The following is a 10,105-nucleotide window of genomic DNA, read 5'->3' on the forward strand; positions in this document are numbered from 1 at the left end:
GGAAGCAAGCTCCATTAAGTATGGTGGCACTTACCCCCAGGTAAGTATGCATTGGATTGCAGCATCAATGTCCTGAAAATCTCCGCTTCAGTTTTGAGGTGGAGGGGAATCAATTTTCTAGACCTTCCTGCAAATATGGTATTAAAAGTGTACTGACAATTCTTGTGAAATCCCCAAAGCCAAGTAATCTTAGTGTGGCTCAAAAGCCTGAACAAATTGTGCAGACTTGTTCAACACCATACGGAGCAGGTCTCTTAATAGCTTCAACTCCCATGGAACCAGGTGCTATTTGTATGGATGCATATCTTAACCTTTATAATCTTGACTTTATTTCTATTTTGAAAAGGCCACCTATTGGATTTTTTTTCCTTAATCAGTCATTTCACTTAGAACAAAGAATAGATGTGCCATATGAGCAAGAAATGTTTGACTGAATTACTCCAAAGCTGGGGTAGCCAACACTGTGCCCTCAAGACGTAGCTAGACCTCAAATCGACAGCGATTTTATTGCATTCCTATGCATTTCAGTGACACTTGTTTCCCCATAATCCTCAATAGATAGTGTCCAAATACTACACAATGCAATCTTGTGCTGACTGAAGTGAGTATGTTGACTCCAGTGGGCCTTAAATGCAATTATGAGGTGCAGGATTGTGGCCAAATTCTGACAGTAAGGGCCAGCCCACCCATGAGGCAAGGCGAGTGACCGCCTCAGGTGGCAGGATCCACAGGGGCAGCAGTTGTGGCCTCCAAGAAATGCATTTCCCGCTTCTGCCACTGCTGCAGTGATGCCTGTGGCCTGCTCCTTAGAGGCTGGATCGGCCACCACCTCAAAAGCCCCCACAGTACTGCCTCTACACCAGCATCCTGGCAAATAGGAGGCACTGCTGCTCTCCTCCCATCCTTGTTCCTAATGTAGATTTTCACATTCTATCCTGGCAGGTAGGGGCACCATTTTGTGGTTTGCCTCAGGTACCCTGCCCACAGTGCTTTCTTTGGCAACAGTCCCTTGCGTCTTACCATAACTATTCAGAGGCATGGAGGAACAGGGGCCTGGTTCAGATTCAGTAGCAAACCATGTTTTTTTGTTATAAGCACAAGCCAACACAAGCCTCAGGTGCATGGGCTCCCTGCTCCCCTTTATGTGTGAGGGGAAGAGATTTAAAGCTTCAATTCCTGGTTTGTTTTCCTATTTTGTCCACACTCAAGCTGCCGTTTCTATAAACTAAAGTTAAATTAACAAGCCAGGATATCAAACCTGACTTTTAGATCTGGATAAGGAAAAATCACTGCACAAAATGTTTGCAAGAATTTCATTTTTTTAATGGCTCACATAGAAAAGATAGAAGAATAGGCTGCATAGTCAGGATGATCTTATCAAGTTGTTCATTGCAATCAAAGAGAGTTTCATCGGGAACAAGGGATTAACAACAAAGAACTTCCGCACATGTGCTTTCAAAGTGCCTAGCTTAGTATTTATTGAAGGTTCACACAAATCAATAGGTCTCATTGAGAGTCAGGACTTAACATTAAAGAACTCCAGCACATGTATCTACAAAGCAAGTGGCTTTGGGCATCTGAGCACCTGAATCCTGACCACATTTGTATAGAATCTCATTTAATGTTCCAAGACAGAAAAGAACATCTTGGAGAAATGGATGCTGCTCAGTTTGTAAAACAGCCCAGAGTTGCGAGCTAGGCTAATTAGTACAACTAACAGCAAATGTTCATTATGGCTCCAAGGAATGAAGCTCCCCAGAACCTTTCTGTGGGCTTCCTGCCACACAGTGGCAAGAGGGCGACATGAGGCTTAAGAGAAGAATGCTTCACTGAACACTTATTCTCTGATGCATATTAGAGCCAGTGTGGAGTAGTGTTTAGAGTTCTGAACTAGGACCTGGGAGATCAGGGTTCAAATCACCACTTCATGGCTAAGTTCACTGGGTGAATTTGGGCCAGTCACTGTCTCTCAGTGTAACCTACCTCACAGACTTGATGTGAGGAAAAATCAAGAGGAGGGGGGAGTATATCTGCTGCCTTGAGCTCTTTTGAGAAAATGTGGGATAGAAACATGATGATGATGATGATGATGATGATGTATATCTACTTCCTGAAAGAAGGAAAGAAGCATAGACCATTTACCAGCACACAATAATTTAATCACTACTTTGCTGGATTATGCTGAGGTTCATCTAGGCTAGCATTTTGTTTCCAAACATGACTACAGTAATCCTGTTAGAAGTTCACACACAGAGCCATCTTTGATCTGCCAGAGAGAAACCCAATACCGTGTTAGTAATCTGCATTCCTTCCACCTCTGAAGTACCACCGCCATCCCTATAGGTTCAGGTGTTAAGATCAGCAGAAGGGACTCTCTTTGGAATTCCATTTCCTTCTTGGTAGTTCCACTGACTGCAGATGTTTAGAGGATGATGACTCAAGAGAGAGTATTCTCTAAGGCATCCCAACTTCCCCGTAGTGCAGCATCTGGCACCTTCATTATATAGTTTCCATCATATGTTGAAGATGCACCTCTTTACACTGGCCTTTGATGCTTGAGAGAGATATTTTTAGGACCCACCCTATTTTCTTGACTAGGGATGGAAGGATCTGTCCGTTTTGGTTCTCAGTTTCTCAGTCTTAAACCAGGTCCTTGAAACTCTGCTCACATCAGTCTCTAAGAGCCACAGAACACTCCTGCCTCTACGTTTCATATGTACAACCTCATAAAACTTCAGACTTCTGCCCTTTCAGAAGTTTCCCTCCAGCAACACACTGGTCCTGTCACCAGCTCCACATGGAGGCCTTTGTTCACTGAGCAGAAGATTGAAGAATATAGAGTTTATGAATGTCCAGCTAAATCTAGGCAACTGGGACCCTTGATTGCATTGAAGAGCTGACATGTATTTAGCTAAACGTACATAGGTTCCATCTTCAGACCTTAAAGCTAGTGGGCGAAGGTCTGCAGGTTGAGTCAGTGCTGATGTTTGAGGCAGGGCCAGGATACAAGGCCCTGCTCTCCCCTCCACACAATATTGGAATGCATGGAAAGTAACATCAGGAGTATGTTTCACTCCAGATGCTGTTGAGATACATCTCTAGTCATCCCAACTCTCTGGCTGGATCTGATGGGAACTGGAGTCCGTTAACATCTGGAGAGCCACAAGTTCTGCATCTTTGACATAAAGGGTATGTCAGCTTGCACCCTGAATGCAGATGGTAGCTGCCAATGCTCTCAAATGCATCAGCCTCTGAAACCGAAGGGAATTATCTGCATGACAGTTCCACGACAGCATATTTAAGAAAGTGTCCTCACTGATTTAATGACATGATGAGTCAGCGTGTACATTCCATTGTTCAAACCAACTTAACGTAGCCTCAATTTTAACGTAACCTCAAGATATTAGTAGTCCAGAAATATTGTGAAGGTGGGGATTTCAGCAGCACCTGGAGACATCCAGATATGACCATTATGGGAGCACATGGCCACTTTACTTATTCTGTCCTTGTAATTCCAATCAGTATCAAACTAAAGATTCCATTTGATGTACAGATGGGCTAGTCACAGTGTAGGGCTTGCTCCTTTAATTCTCAACCAAAATTCTCTGTACAACCTTCCTCTACCACTATTCACAACATAAAAGTCAATTCCACCAGGGGTCCGGCCCTCTTAAAACAAGCAAAACAAATTTTAATAGAACTGGATGGTGCTTTCGGTGTTCTGGATGGGAAACTCTATGGAATTAGTTCTATAATAGATCCCTTCAAATGCACAGTTGAGGGCATGGTATTTTATAAATTCCATTATGAAGAAAAAATGAGTTTTCCTTAAGCATTATAGAACATAAAATCCCTTTCTGGCAATGAACCTTAAACAAAGAACGCAAGGGGTGAAGCAGGTAATTATAGACCTGAGCTCTCTAAGATTAAGGAGATATTCAGTTTCACAGCTACACTTACATTAATTAGAAACATGTTAGTGGCAAAAAATATTAATGAAATGACTTTTCTCCTATCTGATGTTAAGAATCACCACATGGAATCATGCTAAGGTGGGGGGGGGGGACCAAAACCAAATCATTAAATCTTAAATACTGCAAGCCAATTAGAATTACTAGAAACTTTTCACATGGGATATGAAAAAATAATAATGTTAGCATGGGGTAGTCAATCTGGTCCCTTCAAGATGTTTTTGGACACCAACTCCTATCAGCCCCAGCCAACATGGCCAATAGTTAGGAACGGTGGGCATTGCTGTCCAACAACAACTGGCTGCCATCACACTGACTACGCCTGAAGAGGATTGAAATTAGTGGAAGAAGAAACCACAGGAGCCATATTCATGAAACATATTGCACAAATGTTTATTTGCAGACTCATTAGGAAGGAGCCCATCTGACTTGGTTGTCCTGAAGTAAAGGGATTGACTGACATTTCTAGAGAAGAGAAACAAACATTCCATTTCAGAAGTTGGTTTTGCCCATGTAGTAAGGGATTTATGCAACGTACAAAGGAACTCTCATCAAATGCTACTATATATGTATGAAACAAGATTCCAAGATACCAACCCCCACCCCAAACATAAAGGTTGGCACAGCTTTAATGACCATTAGCTGTGCTGGCTGAAACTGATGGGAGTTGGAACCCAATAAGGTTTTCTTTCCTTGACATAGTGTTAAAGACTAAGGACACTCAGCAATGTGAGCATGGATCTGTCAAAATGAATGGATTCCTATATGTTGAGCTCCACATGCATTAGGCCAGTGATAGGTGATCCTTGGTATCCCTGCACAGGATGACTATGGGTTCACATTCTCATCTTTCCTGATGGAAATCCAGAGATACATTCCAGAGTCACTGGAAGTGGTACTAGTCATGACCATTTGTTGAGAGGGGCTGAAATGAAATCCTTGCCGAAATCAGGGAGCAGGGGGACATTTCTCTGAAATGTTCGGGGTGGAATGTCGCTTAATTTACTTAAATTGCAAGGGGGCCAAGAGTACCCACTTTGTATGTGGCAGAGGGGGAAAAATAAAAGAGTTTACATAGCAAAATGTTTTGCAAGGCATCATCAGTTCTGAAATGTAATTGGTTTAAATGGTGGAGCTTCCCAGAAATGATCTGGAAAGGACAACTGGAAAAGGATTGGGGCCTTGCTTCTGTGTTCCTTGTCAAAAAATCTGACCATTTAAATAAATATTCACCATTAACATTTGATAGCAGAGTTTTGCCATTTAAAGTCAGGTTCCTCCTGTACTAATTTGAAAAGGGAAGTATGAATCAGCTGTGCTGTAATGGTGCTAGATCTCAGACTTCAAGCAGTTTTATGATTGGCTATTCAGGGACAGGCCAAAAGGCTACATCACACTCTCTTCATCAACAGCTTTTAATTAGCAGTGTGAAAGACCCGACATTTCAGTAACAATGGAGGAAGCAAACTCTGGAATCGCCTCTTTACCTGACATTTCTGGGGCAGCGAACCTACAAATGATCAGATACAGGGAAAGGGGGTTAGTGAGAAGAATTTTGCTTCTGCTTCTGGTAACTCACCTTATTAAGTGGTCCTCAGTTTATTCCTTATTTCCAACCCCATAGAGGTTCACATTGCTGCCTCAAAGTGCCAAAGTTTTTCGAGGAAGCCCCAGATCTTCTTGTCTGGTGTCATCCTCGCTTGTCATTGCATCAAATTGCTGGGCTCGTTTTTGTACTTCATTAGTTAAAACTGGGCCTGGGGTGGGGAGGAATGACCTATAGCCAACACATATGACAACAATGAAGGTTAACGTCGGCTGTCTCGTTGGTGGACACCTCACCCCACCCTACCTCACTGCCATCTGATCTGTTGCTGTTCTCAGCAGCACAAGCATTCATAACTATGACAAGTCTGAAGACATTGCTAAAAGAATTCACAGGCCAATCACATCAGCAGCACAGCATCTAATATTTCATGGGGAAATGAACTGCACTTCATAGATTTGAAATCTCAGGCTCCCACAAAGTAAGGGAATAGGAAAGGTAGGATGGATAACGGATATATCCCTGTAAGGGCAATTCACTTCCACAATCATTACTTTTCTGTGAATTATTAAGAGCTAGTGTGGCTTAGTGAATGTGTTGTACTTAGACTGGGGACATCTGAGTTCCGATCCCCACTTAGCTATGAAGCTCATGGGGTGTGATGGGGAACTTAGAAGTGGCCTCAGCTTGGTTTTTTGGCAATTCTCCCTGCCCTCACAGGCCTTTTCTAAAGATCCCTGCTCCCCAGGAGAGGCCCTACATGGGGTACAAGAAGCAGCAATGGGTAGGAGGTTAAGGAAAAGCTCTCCCAAGTAAGGGGTGTTCTTCTCACATAAGTTTTGGATGCAACCAAAAGTTGAGAAACATAAGAAAGACAGATTTGCTCAACTAAAATGAGACACAAACACCCCACGCAAGGTTGGGTGGTGCCTTATCTACTTGCCTATTTGCCAACTGTTGTAGTACAGCAGTTGCACAGAGCGGAAGGTGTTTCAACAAGGGTAGGCAACTTATCTTCAAGCCCCTTTCAGATATTTTGTTCAGTGAGCTAACTAAATAGCAGCTCTGCCCTGACTGACTAGTTGGCCCCAAAGACACAATTATAGCTTTAGCAAGCAACAACAACAACAACAAAAATTAACAGGCATAATATGGGAGAACAATACAAAATGTAAAAATAAATCTAAGAAAAGTAATCCAATAATATAAAACAATAGTAATGTAAAAAGAAAGACAATTAACTACAGTAATCAAGTCCTGAGTCATTATTTACCAAGCAAATAAACCCAATAACAATTATAGAAGGTTTTTACTCTTTAGGTAGTGGGAAGTTGGGAAATACCGTATTTTTCGCTCTATAAGATGCACCAGACCAAAAGACGCACCTAGTTTTTGGAGGAGGAAAACAAGAAAAAAAAATATTCTGAATCTCAGAAGCCAGAACAGCAAGAAGGATCACTGCGCAGTGAAAGCAGCAATCCCTCTTGCTGTTCTGGCTTCTGGGATAGCTGCGCAGCCTGCATTCGCTCCATAAGATGCACACACATTTCCCCTTACTTTTTTGGAGGGAAAAAGTGGGTCTTATAGAGCAAAAAATATGGTACATAATTAGCTGAGTAACAGCAGCAGCAAGAAAAGGTTAGTAATCAATAAACAAAATAAATGTGGATGGCTTACCTACCAGTAGGTGACTCTGCATTCTCTAAGGCAAACTCCCATAAAGGCAGGGCTTTTGTTCAGCTGGAACTCACCGGAACTCAGTTCTGGCACCTTTTAGGTGGGCGCCATTGCCATTCTAAGAGAACAAGGCAGGCGTTCGTTGTGAGTTCTGGCACCTATTTTCTAGGAAAAAAATAGCACTGCATAAAGGCTTTGTGCTTACCTGATTAATGGGGATGACAGACAACATTTGAGGCAGTGCCAGTGTGAGAGGGCCCACCCTTGTTCACATTCATCAAATGGAAAAAAAAAATAAAGCAACTTGATATCTGTTTAAAAGTTCATGGAGTTCTGGCTAGGAGCACACAGTTATTAAAAGGAAAAGGAAAAAGGAAGCAGACAGAACAACAATTCTGCCTGCTGGATGGCTCAAAGTCTATAATGGGATCACCCTGAGGTCCAGGCTTATTGAAGCATTTGCTGATGATCTAGAAGAGGGCGTAAACACATTACTGAAATTCTCAGACAGCGTGATTTGGAAGGCGATAAAGCAGCTGAGGGAGAATGGCAATGCAAAGAACTCCACTGAGAATAGACGCTTGAGCAAAATATAATAAAATAAGGTCAGCTTTGAAACGCCCATTGGGCTCTGTGAAAGTATTTTCATTTCACAAAACAATCACACCTGAGTTTCAAGAAAGGTAAGGGTGCTCATATAGGCAAGAAAGGCATTGCTCCATAGCACAAAAAGTTAGAAATGAAAACAGAACTAGGAGCTGCCTAAGAAAACATACAGCTCAAGAAGTACCAAGACTCCTGCTTATCTTTAAATGTGCCGAGTGAATAGTAGAGCTGAAGTTACACCCCCCCCCCCCGCCCCGGAAATGCATCAAAATTCCCAAAATCAAATCTAGGCATTCTAGTTTGCATTTTAAAATAAAAACCTAACGTTCAACTGTTGGGACTGAAATTTTATATTAGCATTCCTTTGTGTGTGCTACCTGCCTGTCCCCTTGTGTTAATAATATTTCCTGTTTGGTTGAATTTACTTAATGCTGCTGGAAGCAAACTGCTAAATACTGACTGCAGTTACATTTCAGCTCAGGATGCTAAGTGGATTGCTACTGATGCTTAGCTGTCAGCTGCAATCAAATACCGTTTGCATGTCAAATGCTGTCATGTGTCAATTGATACTGAAAAGCACTGGCTGTTATTTCATTATTTATTTATACTGCATCCTTTCGCTTGTCACCTTTAAGCTCTATCCTAAATACAATCACAACACAAAGACATGAACTTTTCAGCTGATTTACTCCTGTTGGTCTGGATCTACAGTACCAGCACATTCCTAACCATATCTACTCAGATTCAACAGGACTTACTCCCAGGTAAGTGGGATTTGGACTGCAGCCTGATTCAGTCGGACTTAGGTCCCATCTAAATCAGTCCAAAAAGTTATTGCTATCTATGTGATGCCCTACTATTTCATTGGGAATTAAATCTATTTCAGTGTAGAACTAACACACTGGATTTACTGGTGCTCTGCAGTCAACACATTTCTTTCTCGTCATTCTGAAACAGAACACGAAAGCATGTCTGCTAGCTAGATTAGTACCGCAGTGAATTTATTGTACCTGAAGTTCTGACATCAGTCAGTGCTGGTGATTTGAAGTAGTCTCCAACCAAGTACCTTCATTGCAAGTGATTTCTGTAATATACAGCACAGCAGCTGTCAGAGAGGGAAGTCACTGTAAATAACTAACATTGAAATAATGGCATTGCATTCTTACCTAGAGGTTACAGCAGTTAATGTTATGTTGTCTGGAGTAGAAGGAAAGAAGAAGAGTTTGTATTTATTCTCATGAGTATGCTCCCTCGGACAACCAGACGACATCCTGTTGAAAATTCTTCCTTATAATCCTTTCTTTGAAGCACATGAAAAGTTTTCAAACTGGTTTTGGCAAGGCCGTTAAGAAACAAAATGAGGTTGATGCACTCGAGAGCATGTGTATTCCTTTGACCCTAAAGTATGAGCAAAGACTCAGATTATTAGATTTCCAAGAAGCCCCACTGCCTTGAATTAAATATTACTTTATTTAAAGGTCCCTAACTCGGGGGGGGGGGTTTAAATTGTGCAAGTTTGCAGAAATATAGGTTTTCCGATTATTAAGTTCTCTACACTGTGATTTATACAAAGGTGGCATTCATCATTTTCTAATAGAAAATAAAGGATTTATGACTAATGCTTTAAGGTTTCATGGACGAGGGGAAATCATGACCATACTCACTGAACAGCATGGATGACATATGATTATTTCTTTTACCTGTCAGTAGCAAAAGTTAAAACCCTAGGTTTTAATTTATTTAAATCAGTAGCTGAATGAACCAAAGTTTTAACTGATTAAGCAGCAACGGCTGCCATGAGAGCTGCAAGTTAACAATATGCTTGTTTATTATCTGAAGCTAACTTGGGTCTAAGGTGCTACTTTAAAAGGGAACAAAAAGAGAAAAGGGGGAAGGAAACTCACCAATGGTCTTTTCTTCTATCAACGAGCTGGAGCTTGAACATATTAAATCATAACATAAATTCTAAATTGTTAGCTATTTTAGATTTCACTGTTTGTTTATTAAAATATTTATGCCCTGCCTTTCTGTCCTGGCTGGAAACTTCCAAGGAAGCTGACAACTAGAAAACATAGATAAATGATGATTAGATAGATAGATAGATAGATAGATAGATAGATAGAGATATAGAGATAGATATAGAGATATAGATAGATAGATAGATGATAGATAGATAGATAGATAGATAGATAGATAGATAGATAGATAGATGATAGATAGATACCTGTGCTTGGCTACCTTTGGAAGGAGACACGCAGAATTTGTAATATTTGGGTTGAGCAAGGTGGAAGTGGGTAACTTAGGT

The 10,105-nt window shown here is 41.3% G+C and overlaps 1 long non-coding RNA gene across 5 annotated transcripts; it reads right to left on the reverse strand.

The window, feature by feature from the left end:
* Window positions 1-4,339: 4,339 nt before the first annotated feature.
* On the reverse strand, window positions 4,340-9,172 carry LOC309338673. Of its 5 annotated transcripts, none has more exons than XR_014155007.1 (6): window positions 8,967-9,172; window positions 8,811-8,884; window positions 7,199-7,359; window positions 5,551-5,748; window positions 5,205-5,256; window positions 4,340-4,436 (listed from the first exon to the last, which is right to left on the reverse strand). It is a non-coding gene; the product is annotated as an uncharacterized lncRNA (long non-coding RNA). The 5 variants fall into 5 exon arrangements; XR_014155008.1 differs by having other exon boundaries at window positions 7,195-7,359; XR_014155009.1 differs by lacking the exons at window positions 8,811-8,884; window positions 8,967-9,172 and adding an exon at window positions 7,400-7,593 and having other exon boundaries at window positions 5,205-5,251; window positions 7,195-7,312.
* Between the last annotated feature and the right edge of the window lie 933 nt (window positions 9,173-10,105).

Source organism: Podarcis erhardii (genome assembly GCF_964252035.2).
Source record: "Podarcis erhardii genome assembly, chromosome: 3".
In the NCBI taxonomy this organism is placed as follows: Eukaryota; Metazoa; Chordata; class Lepidosauria; order Squamata; family Lacertidae; genus Podarcis; species Podarcis erhardii.